We start from the raw sequence: 12,943 nt of genomic DNA, 5'->3' as shown, positions 1-12,943 counted from the left end.
TGCTTATGCAAAACCCATACTTGGACTAGGAGGCAGTCATCAGAACACAGCAAGGAAACACGGCATGGTTTAAAATTGGGAAGAGTGTATGCCAGGGATGTGTTCTCTCTCCATACCTTTTGAATCTATACACAGAACAGATCATCCAGGAGTCTGGGCTCTATGAGGAATAATGTGGCATCAGGATTGGAGGAAGACTCATCAACAATCTACGTTATGCAGATGACACAGTCCTGCTTGCTGAAATGGAATAGGACCTGAAGTGCTTGCTGCAGAAGGTCAAGGACTACAGCCTTAAATATGGATTGAAGTTCAACATCAAGAAAACAAAGATGCTCACCACTGTAGCGATTGGCAACATTATGATAAGTGGTGAAGAGATTGAGATTTTGAGGTTGTTGACATCTTCAGTTTGCTTGGCTCCACAATCAACATTCATGGTACCAGCAGCCAGGAAATGAAAAGATTAATTGCTTTGGGAAAGTCTGTCAGGGATCTCTCCAAAGTACTGAAGAGCAACAATGTCAGTCTGGAAACTAAAGTGTGCCTGATCCCGGCCATAGTCTTTAACAATCGCTTGCTATGCGTCAGAAAGCTGGACAATGAGTAGGAATGATAGAAGAAGAATTGATGCCTTTGAACTGTGGTGCTAGAGAAGACTATTGGATATACCATGGACTGTTAGAAGAACAAACAGATTCATCCTGGAGAGGGTAAAACAAGGCTGCTCCTTGGAGGCAAGGATCCTGAAGCTTTTTCTGACATACTTGGGACATGTTGCAAGGAGGGCCCAGTCCGTGGAGAGGTACATAATGTTTGGGAGGGTGGAGGGAGAGTACAAGAGAGGAAGACCCTCGATGAGATGGATTGATTCATTGACTGGGGTAATGGGGGTAAGTGTGTCAGAGACAATATGGTTGGTTCACAATAGAGCAGGGATCAGAGCTATAGTACATAGGGTCACCATGAGTTGCAAGTGATCCAAAGGCACATAACAACGACATATGGGGCATGTTGTCAGAAGGGGCTGCTAGCCCTTGGTGGGGGACATCATGCTGTGAAAGATAGAGGATCAGAGAAAGAGAGGAATATGCTCAATGAAATGAATTAATTGACACAATAACTTCAACAATGGGCATAAACAAAGCAGAGATGGTGAGGATGGCACAGGAGAGGGTAAGGTTTCTATCTGGTTTTTATCAACATGATGACATCTAACGTAAGAGGGTAGTGAAGGGTGATGCCTTAAGAGATCAACAGCCAAGCAAAACTGCTGATGTCGAATTGATTTCTATTCACGGACACTCTCCACTGAGCTCCCTTGGCTGTAAATCTTAATGGAGGGAGATGGTCTCGTTATTTACTCCTGTAGTTAATGTTCCAACACTTAACATATGTCTGTTCCCATTCCCCTCACCCCCACCTTCTAGTTACAGCAAACATAACCTAATCATCAGAAACAGAGAATGTCAGAAGCACAGAGAACCAGAAGGATGTTTACTTGTACTTTACAGACTCTGCAAGGGCATCCAACTGTGTGTGTCATAATAAATTATGGGTAACACTGAGAAGAATGAGAACCCCAGAACATTTAATGAGGCTCAGAACAAAATTAAAATCAGGAAAAGTGTGAGCCAAGGTTTATCCTTTCCTCGTATCTGTCCAATTTATATGTTGAACAAATAGTAGAAAAACTGGACTATATTAGAAGAATATGGCATCAGAATTAAAGAAAGTCATATAATCTGTGTTATGCAGAGGACACAATCTTATTTGCAAAAGTAAAGAAGACTCAAAGTACTTGTTCTAGAAGATCAAAGACTATAGCCTTCAATATGAATTCTATCCTAACACCAAGAAAACAAAAATCCTCACCACTGGACCGATAGACAATGTTATGGTAAGTAGAGGAAAGAAGGTGCCAAAGATTTCATTTCACTTGGATTCACAATGGACACATATGGAAACAGCAGTCAAAGATCAAAAGATGTATTGCATTGGAAAAACATCAGCTGTTAAGGGCCTCTTTAATGAGCTAAAGGGCAAGGATCTTAAAGACCACACTGTGCCTGATCCAAGCCAGAGGATTTTCAGTTGCTTTCTATGCATCTGAAAGTTTGACAATGAATAAGGAAGATGAAAGAATACATGCCTGTAAATTGTTATGTTGGGGTAGTTTATTGAATTGCTAGAAAACTGCCTAAAGAATAAATAGATCTGTCATGGAGGAAGTGCCAGCAGAGTGCTTCTTAGAGGCAAGGACAGTGAAACTCTTTTCACATACTTTCGATTGACACGTTGTCTGGATGGAGCAGTCCTTGGAAAACCGCGTTGGGCAAGGTGAGATTTGGGGACAGAGAGGAAGATATATTGTGATCGGTAACAACATATTGTGCTCTATAACAACAAGGAGGTACACTGTCTCTAGCATAATCAAGCACATATGGTCAAAAGGGAAGCCTCTGCTCAGGAGTAGACCTCAGAAGGGAAGAAGGAATGAGAGATAGAAAGATGATAGCAAGACAATGAAAACAATGAAAAAGTCCCAAATATCCATCAATGAGTAGGCTAGGGAAATATGGTATAATCACACAAGGGGAAATGATGCAGCACAAAGGAGCAATGATTTCATAAAATACTGTAATGATGGGACAGTCTCAAGAGCATCATACTGAGTGAACTAACTCAGTCTGATAAGGACAAATACTGCAAACGACCATTGTTCTAAAACCAGAAGGATAAGTAGCAAGATGTGTAAAAATGTTCAAAAGAGAAAGGGAAGGGAGAGGTGGAGAGTGTGGGGAGGGGTAAATCACTAGGATGACAGAGTCTGGAGGAAGAAAAGGAATTAGGAAGGATTCAATGGGAATCTGAAAAGATGAGGAATAATAAGGCATAGATCAATTTGATCAATTAGATTGATTTTATAAAACACAATATATATGAATAATTGTATGAAATGCAATGTGAATGAAGGTATGTGTGAAGCACAATGCATCTGAAGTTAGTATATAAACCAATGTAAAATTTTTAAAAAAGAGACTCATAGATGGAAATGGGAAGAAAATGCTACAATGTGGGTACTGCAATTAATATCGTAAAACAAAATGAGTATGAATGGCTGAATGGAAAAAAATAATGTGCTTTATAAACTTTTACTTATAGTAGAAAAAGATAATGGAGTCCACGTAAATAAAATCAAATTACATTTACAGTGGGACAGACAGACCAAGGGTTAAAATAGTCTTTCTGCCAGACTACAAAAAGCTATAAATTTCTGTAACATTGAATCAGGAACCAAAGATGTTATATTGACTACGCAAAGACATCTGACTGTATGGATCATTTTACATTATGAATAACATTAAGAAAAAGGAGGATTTCAGAACACTTATGGAACCTGTACATAGATCAAGAAGCACTCTTGCAAGTAGAACAAGAGAATAATGCATCGTTAAATCATGGAAAAAATCAGACACTGGAAAGCCTGCGGAATATCACTTTACTCTGTCTGACACACGTGGTCAGGATTAACTTCAACAGCAACTGTTTTTTTGCTGTTTATTCCCTTTCTGGGGAAAATGAGAACAAAATTAATTTCCCACATCTGGTTAAAAAAATGGATAGTAGGGTTAAACACAGGAATTAATGTTAATATTTTAAATTCTAAACTAAGTTTATTATTTATTCAAAGCAAATACCTTTTATAAAAACATAAATGCATGTTATACTCAAGGCTTTCACCTGATGGGATGCACAGGAATCAGACTGATTACATCTGTGGAGGGAACCGTTGGAGAAGTTCAACATCAGCAGTAAAAACTAGGCAAGGTGCTGATTGTGGAACAGACCATCAACTATCTGCTCCATGCAAGTTCAAATTAAAAATAAAGAAGGTTAAATCATATCCACAAAGGAATAAAAATTTTACCTTGAATCTTTCTCCCACTAATTTAAAAACCAACTCAGGAGTAGGTTTGAGGTCTTGAACACTAATGAACAAAGACCAGATAAGCTGTGGGAAGATATTAAGAATATTGTTCATGAAGAATGCAAAAAAGTCATTAAAAAGAAGAAAAGACCAAACTGGATGGCAGAAGAGACTCTGAATATTTCCCTAGAGCACCAAGAAGCCAAAGCAAAGGAAAGTTAAGAAGTTAAGGAACTAAATAGAAGATTTCAAAGGGCCGCTTGAGAAAACAAGGCAAAATATTATAATGAAATGTGCAAGGGACTGGAGTAGAAAAATTAGGAGGACTGAAGTCGTTCTGCATTTCTTAAACTCATAGAGCTGAAGAATAAATTCAAGTTATGAGTTGCAATGCTTAAGGATGCTGCTATGGGCAGAATATTGAATGATTCAGGAAGCATTAAAAGAAGATGGAAGGAGTATACAGAGTTATTATACCAAAAAGAATTAGCTGACACAGAAGACTTTCAAGAAACAACATAGGATCAAGAGGCAATGGTGATGAAGGAGGAAGTGCAGGCTGCTCTGAAGGACCCCGCAAAAAATAAAGCCCCAGGAATTGCATCAAGAAATCTGGAGGACAAACTACTTGAACAACTGAATGCAAAAGATCCATATTTATTCCCATTCCCAAAAAAAGAAGACCTGACAGAGTGTGAAAATTATCGAACAATATCACTAATATCACACACTAGCAAAATTCTGCTGAAGATTATCTAGAAAAGACTTGAACAGTATATTGACAGAGGACAACCAGAAGTACAAGCTGGGTTTAGAAGAGGTCGTGGCACTAGGGGCATTATTGCCAATGTCAGACATATCTTGGCAGAAAGCAGAGAGTACCAGAAGAATGTCTATCTGTGTTTCGTTAACTATACACAGGCATTTTGACTGTGTGGATCACAATAAATTGTGGCTAACCTTGAGGAAAACGGGAATCTCAGAACACTTGATCGTGCTTATACGAAACCTATACTTGGACCAAGAAGCAATCAGAAAACACTGCATGGTTCAAAATAAGGAAAGGAGTGTGTCAGGGATGCATTCTGTCCGCTTACCTCTTCAATCTGTATGCAGAGCAGATCATTTGGGAAGCAGGGCTTTATGAGGAAGAGTACGGCATCAAGATTGGTGGAAGACTCATTAACAACCTACACTATGCAGATGACACAACCCTGCTTGCTAAAACTGAGGAGGACCTGAAACACTTGCTGCAGAAGGTCAAGGACTATAGTCTTCAATATAAAGTAAAGCTTCACATCAAGAAGACAAAGTTTCTCACCACTGGGCCAATTGGCAGCACCATAATACATGGAAAAGAGATTGAGATTGTTAGCAATTGCAGCTTGCTCAGATCCACAATCAACACTCTTGGCACTAGCAGTCAGGAAATCAAAAGACGAATTGTGCTTGGAAAATCGGCTTTCATGGACCTCTCCAGAGTGCTGAAGAGCAACGATGTCAAGTCTAGATACAAAAGTGCACCTAATCCAGACCAGGTCTTCTCAATTACTTGTTATGGTTCAGAGAGTTGAACAATGACTAAGGATGACAGAAGAAGAATCGATGGCTTTGAGTTGTGGTGCTAGAGAAGAGTCTTGAACATAACATGGACTGCCAAAAAAACAAATAGGTCTGTCTTGGAGAGGGTGAAACCAAGTCTCTCCTCAGAGGCTAGGATTTTGAAGCTCCTTCTCACTTACTTAGGGCACATGACCAGAAGAGATCGGTCCTTGGAGAAAGACATCATGCTTGGAAGGCCGAGGGACAGAGCAGGAGAGGAAAACCCCTGATGAGATGGATTGATACAGTGACTTGGGCAATGAGGATTGGTCTGTTTGAATTAGTAAGACTGGCTCAGGACAGGGGAGGGTTCAGAGCTGCTGTACATAGAGTCGCTTTGCATCACAGGTGACTCAACCAATAACATTCTATGACTGGCTTGGAAGCAGGAGTGGCATCCACTTCCCAAACAACTTGCCTCCAGAAACTCTATGAACTTTGATAAATGTCGATAGTTGCAGAGGGGCTTCAGGCCTTTTGTTCATAGGGTCACTATGAGTCATGCTCGACTTGGAGTCAATCAACAACAACAACAACAAACTAAGTTCCATTTCCTGCACACTCAGTATTGTGCCTTTGAATGGTGTGCCTGCTGCTATCATATTCATCTTCTGGGTGTGCTCTTGGGTATCACTGTCCCTCACTAAAATGTGCTCCTGGATAATCATTTGGCCGTCACTAAAGCAGCAATCTAAATTGTATGGCAGCCAAGAAAATCTCAGATCCTGTGTTTGCTAATTAGACAGAACAATTCCTGCTTGGGGCAGCAGACAAAAATAGGCTCTCTTCTGCCAGAATTGTTCTAGCTTCTTGTTTTCAGTTAGTCCCTATATGTTTCCTGAGGTTGCGCTAACAAAATAGTAAAGACTGGGTTGCTTAAGACAAGAGAAATTCATTGTCTCTCTGTCCTGCATTTCAGAAGTCTGGAATCAAAGAATCAGCAGAACCAAGCTTTCTTGGAAGGCTCCTGAAGATTGTTTCTTGCTCCTTCCTAGTTTCCGGCAACTCTTGGCAACCTTAGCTTGTAGATGCATGACATCGGGTGACCGACTGTCTTGGTTCATTGTGTTCTGTCGCCCCATCTCTTTTTATAAGGATATAATTCATATTGGATTACAATTCAGCGTGACCCCACATTCACAGAAATCATGTTTCAGGGGCTTTTTCGGGGTTATAATTCAACTTCTCATAACACTCCTTCTCTGGCTTTATAACTTCCTGGATCCCTAAAGCTACTTTCCTGATCCATAGCGTGCCAGTTCTCACACAAGCTTGGAAAAGACTTACTTAAGTCTGTGTGGAGATGACAGGGCCTTGTATGGAATAAGGTTCTTTATATGGAAAAAGCTCCTACTTAGAGCTCTGTGCTTCTCTGAAATTTGGTCACTAGATTTAGTAAAAGAAAGTGCTGGTGGCATATTCCAGAGGGAGTTGTACTGTTCACCTCTGGAAGTTTGACTCCACCAACCAGTTCCCCAGGAGAAAGATGGGCCATCCCTCCCTAGGAGATTTACAGCCTCAGAAACCCTGGGGAGAATCAGTTCTGAGTCAGTTCCAACTCAACAGCAATGAGAATATTTTCAATTAATAAAGGGGCTCAAACAGCATAGTAGTCTTGCTGACAACTTGTCTTGTCATGGTGCATGTTGTGTTGTTATCCAAAAGGCTGCACAACTCTGTTAGTTTGAGTTCACTATCAGCTCTACATGATGGCACAGGCTAGGACAGAGTTCCAATCTGTTGTTCACAGGATCACTGTGAGTTGTGTTCAACTCAATGGCACTTAACACAACAACAACATTGACTTCACAGGGTAAAGATGGACATTCTTCTCCCATTACGATTTGCACCTTCAGCAACCGATGGAGAGTCGTCAGGAGTTTGAAACGACTCAAAGGCCTTGAGTTTAAATTTAAGCGGCTGTAGGGTGGTAGGGGGTCACGCAGGGTTTAAGTTCGTTGTACTTAGGGTCACCATGAGTTGGAGCTCACTCAGTGGCTCCTAACAGTAACAACAAATACAGCACCAGGAACACTGGTGGCAAAGTAATTAGGGAATTTGAATGCTACCAAAAGTTAGGTGGCTCTTGTGAAATACTGCACAACACAGTTGAAACTAGCATACATTATGCTGAGTGAAGTAAGTTAGTCACAAAAGAACAATTACAGTATAAGACCACTAATATCAAAAGCAAAGAGACAGTTTAAGCACAGAAGAAAGGATTTTTTTAATTCTTTTTTTATTTTAATGAACATTTACAGAGATTTTGGATTTCCATTGATTCATTGTTTCACTTTTCTCCCCGCCCACCCCCTCTACCCCCAGTTCACTCTACTCTTTGAAGAGTAAAAGAAAAATTCCTTCATTGGTATACAATCCCCCCTCCCCCTGCACACACCACACACACACACACACACACACCGCCTGCAACTGAAGAATTGATCTTGGGGCATTAATAGAGATGAGAAGTGAAGGAGAGGGGAGCAAAACATATTTTTTTATAAAAGAAATTTTTGTGAAACACATATAAAGATAGACACATACTATTTAAACAACAACAACAAAACCTAACACAAGAAATCCCTAAAGACAGGTAAGCTCATCAGTCTCATTATGGGAAAAAGATGAGTCACTCAGTTTCTGGAAAGATCTATATTGCCATGTGCCATTGTGTCACAACTGACTCAGAGCTGACCCTTCAATGGATATTCAGAGGCTATAAATCACACACAAGGAGAATGGCCATCTTTCTCCCATGGAGCAGCTGGTGGGCTTGATCCTTATGCTTTTCGGTTGGTAGTGCAACTGCTTACCCACTAGGCCACCAGAGTTTCCTGGGAAACCCTGTGAATCATTCTCCTTGTTCCTACAGGATGCATACGAGTTGGAATTAACTCAGTGGCAGTGGGCTTGATTTTTTGGTAACATTAGGATAACTATAAGTTGGAACTCAAATAATCTGCTTTGCCTACCTGTAGCTGTGATATAACTTAGATTATAAGGAATGTTTGGGGAAAAACAGGAATAATTAGACTGCATCTTCAAATCTTTCCTAAAGATTTTCCCCATTTTTTCCTCTGTACATAGTAGTTGAAGAAGAAAAAAATAACCATAAAAAGGAAATTATTTTGCTCTTTCAGAACTCTAAATAAGTTAAAATTCTTCATTTTGAACATTATTTGTATGTGAGTTGCAAAGCTCAAAACTTGAATTTCATTATTCTTAAACTTTAATGTGTTTCTTTCTTTTTGTTTTGTTTTTTTTTAATTAATTTTAATGAACGTTTACAGAGATTTAGAGTTTCCAGTCATTCATTGCTGCACTTTTCTCCCTATCCCCCCTTCTCCCCAGTTCACTCTTCTCCTTGAAAATAATGTGTTTCTTTTTACATTTACTAGTTGATCTTATCTCCTGCTAATGTTTTCGTTTTCTCTCTTTCATAGAGAAAGACTTAGGACGGAGGGGTTAAGCAGCTTGCTGAAAGCTTCTTTGGCTAATATGGCAACCAGAAGGAACTTGGGCCTTCTGGCCTAGGGCCCATAGATTGATTCTATCTTAGTCAGCTTTCTATGCCCCAGACACATAGCAGGGGAGAAAACAAAGTCCCTGACTTCAAAACCTCTTACAAATAAATGCAAAGTGTTTCTGATAGTGGCAAGCCCTGTGGAGAAAAATAAGAAAAGGGAGTTTGGGGAGCAAAAGGAAATTTGTGTGTAGGGAGGGGGTAGGGATGTGTTGAATTGCAGTAATATTGTTCCTATTTTGTGGAGGATAATCATATTGATGAGGTAGCATTTGTGACAACTAGACAAAAACATGAAAGAAATGAAGGACAGGGTTATGGTTATGCAAATATCTAAAGAAAAATAGAGCCAAGGACCTGCAGAATCTGGCTCACAACTTGTTCTTGTAAATAAAGTTTTATTGGAATAGTCATTCTCATCCATTTATGTATCTGCAATACGTATTTTTGTCTAACTTGACAGAAAAAAGACAGAGACCCGCAAAATTGAAAAATAATTAGTGTGTGACCCTCTATGGAAAGATTTGCTGTAATCTGTACTAGGGAGTGAATATAATAAATGCAAAGTCCTGAGGGACATGCATGCTTGTTGTTCAATGACTAGCAAGGAACCCAAATATAACTATATGGAGTGAAGAAAGGGAGAGTGGAAGTATAACATTACTGAGGTGTCTTATAAAGACTTAGGAGCTATTAAAAGGGTCAAACTTACTAGTTCCTGCTTGGGAGAACAATGAGGCATTCTGAAGCCAGAAAGATTTACAACCTTAGAAATTATGAGCTGTTCTACTTTTTCCTCCAGGGTCTCTGGGTATGGGAATTGACTTGAGGTCAGTGGGTTGAGTTTTTATTTTAAATAATTTTGCCCTTTGCTTAGAATAAGACAGGAAACTATTGGAAGATGTTGAGCAGAAGACTGATATAACCTGACTTAGATTTAAATAGCCATTTGGTGTGTTGTTGTTGTGTTGTTAGATGGCATGGAGTATGTACAACAGAATGCAACACTGCTCAATTCTGTAGGATATTTACAACCTCTGTTGTCCTGGGGCCCATTGCTGGAGTCAATGTATTTTATTGAGTACCTTCCTGTTTTTCACTGACTCTCAACTAGGCTCAATATCTACATGCCTGAAGTCTCACCATTCTCAATTTTACAAAAAAAGTATGGGCAGGGTTGTGACAATACCGTGTGTGTGTGTGTGTGTGTGTGTGTGTGTGTGTGTGTGTGTTGTATAAGGGTTTTAATGGCTTATATCTTTTTTTTCCTCTATTAGTTTATTTATAAAATTCGAATACAAATTCTTTCAATTTCTGTCACCCCCACCATGAAATTGCACAACCCAATGATTAACCCCCCTTGTCCCTGCACATCCTCGTCCCTCTGTTTCCAGCCTCTCCCACCCCTCCTGGAACGGTTTTATACAATATTTATCCTTGTGGGACTGAGTTAGTTCACTCAGCATAATGCTCTCCAGTCCCTCCCGAGTTAGGCAAAAATTTACAAAGTTATTGCTCTTGCTTGCTGCAGAGTATTCCACTGCATGAATGTACCATAATTTCTCAATCCATTCATTTGTGGTTGGACATTTGGGCTATTTCCATGTTCTTGTGATGGTGAATAATGCTGCTATGAACATTGGTGTACAAATCTCAGTTTGTGTCTCAGTTCTCATATTCACAGGGTATATTCCAAATAGTGGAATAGCTGAGTTATATGGAATCTCTATGTTCAGCTTTTTGAACTGCCTTTCAAAATGGTTGCACCATTTTTAAATCCCACCAACAATGTGTAAGAGTTCCTTTCTCGCCACATCCTCTCCAACATCTATTACTTGCTGCCCTGTTAAACTTTGCCACTGTTAGTGGAGTGAGATGGTACCTCATTGTGATTTTGATTTGCATCTCTCTTATTGCTAGTGATTTGGAACATTTCTTCATGTGTCTGTTTGCCATTATATATTTTTTTAAAAGTGGATCACTCATCCTTTCACCCCAGGAGCCTCTGGGTGGACTTGAATCACATTGAGGAGCTCTCAATTTGCACACCCAGGGACTCTAAGTCCATTCTATACATTAGGAAATGACAATTTGAGTGTGTTAAGTGACTTGTCTGAATCTATTTAGCTAGTGGCAGAGCCAGGTTTGCCTAGCTCAGTGGCTACACAATCAAATTACATTAGCCCATGGATAACTCTGGTGGCCTAGTGGTAAAAAAGCTGTACTGCCAACCCAAAAGTAGACAGTTCAAATCTATCAGCTGCTTTGGGGAAGAAAGATGGTCAATTCCTTCCTGTGTGAAAACCCACAATGAGTAGGTTCTGACTCAAAGGCATGCAGCAACAACTATTAGCTTATGACCTAAAATGATAAAAATACATGAAAGCAAACAATGGAAATACAAAACAGCAATCATTTGCTGCACGTATTTAAATAGTTAAAGTAGATTTACCCACATAGCTTGTACATTTATACTAATGTAGTCACTAGATGGGTGTCTCTTTTTTATACTTCGACTATGGTGAGATGCCTCTTTAAGGAAACCACTAGACTGGTGAGCAATGATAACACTATCAAGGAACTTCCTTCTCAATTTCCTGAATTTGACAAACCTTCTTGTGGTGAATAAGCAGAACCTTTCGGGTTTAAGAGCAGCATAAAAGGCAGGCACTGTAGAGGAATTATGCACTGGGGACACGCACTTCATTTGACTACAGGTTACTAAGGTTGGCTGCTCTTAAGGGATGTCAAGCAAACTCAATATTAAGTCACAGAAAACAAATCTTACATCTACAAGCTGAATATGAATCACTTGAAACAGCACAGAGACAGATCTTAAGGTTAAGCAGTAGATGTGACTCACAATGCCACCAAAATCCGGAGGGTGTGGCATTTTCCTTTACACACGCATTAAATAAAATTTGTTTGGTTGATGGATAGCTTAAAAGAGAAAGAATGGTTTAAAAAGAATATATGATTAAGCATTATTTGCATGACAACAGTCCAGAATAAGAGGTACATAGCAAAGTGGACTAGGCGGCCAGGGAGAGGGAGGAAACTGTCCAACAATGAAAGAATCTTTTTAAAGAGAAAAGAGGTGAGGAAGAAAATATAGGGAAGAAAATGTGCAACAATGAGTGAATGGAAATCCAAATTTTATGTAAACTTTTGTTAAAATAGAAATTTAAAAAGAGAAAAACCAACTATTTTTATTTTTTAGTTTTATTTCATTAATTTTAATGAACATTTACGGAGATTTTGGATTTCCATTCATTCATTGTTGCTTTTTTCTCCCGATCACCCCTCCCCCCAGTTCCCTCTTCTCTTTGAAAAGTAAAATTCCTTCATTGGTATACAATCCCTTCCCCCACCCCCTGTACACTCCACTATGCAACCTTCGTTCTGGCCAACTATTTTTTAAATTAAAAAAAAGTTCGTGTACATTGTTTTTCACACTAAATCTTTTCCATTTCTTTAACACACCCCTTCATCTACCCATCAAATTGTGCAGCTCTATGCATCTGTTATTTTTAATGCCTTCTAGACACCAAAACCCATTTCCGTTGAGTCAATTCAGATTCATAGTGACCCTCTGGGGGTTTCCTGAGGCTGTAAACTTAACAGGAGGAGATTTCTCCTCCCCTTTTCTTTCTTGAAGTTGCTAGTTGATCCAAACCAATGTGTTGGCACCTGGAGGTGATAATGCACTGCGCTACCAGAGCTTCTAGAAAGTACAGTCAAATCCAACTGCTAAAAAATTATGTAGAGATAAAAAGAAGCTTTGGACTCCATCTCCCTCCCCTCCCTTTTCCCTTCAGGCTTTTGCTGAGAGGAACTAGCACTTACTTTATTATAACAAAAATCCAGAGCAGCACAGAAATCTATAG

The sequence above is a fragment of the Elephantulus edwardii genome, unplaced genomic scaffold (genome assembly GCF_000299155.1).
Source record: "Elephantulus edwardii isolate Elephantulus edwardi_28Jun2011 unplaced genomic scaffold, EleEdw1.0 scaffold00102, whole genome shotgun sequence".
Classification (NCBI taxonomy): Eukaryota; Metazoa; Chordata; class Mammalia; order Macroscelidea; family Macroscelididae; genus Elephantulus; species Elephantulus edwardii.
This window is presented reverse-complemented; position numbering follows the sequence as displayed.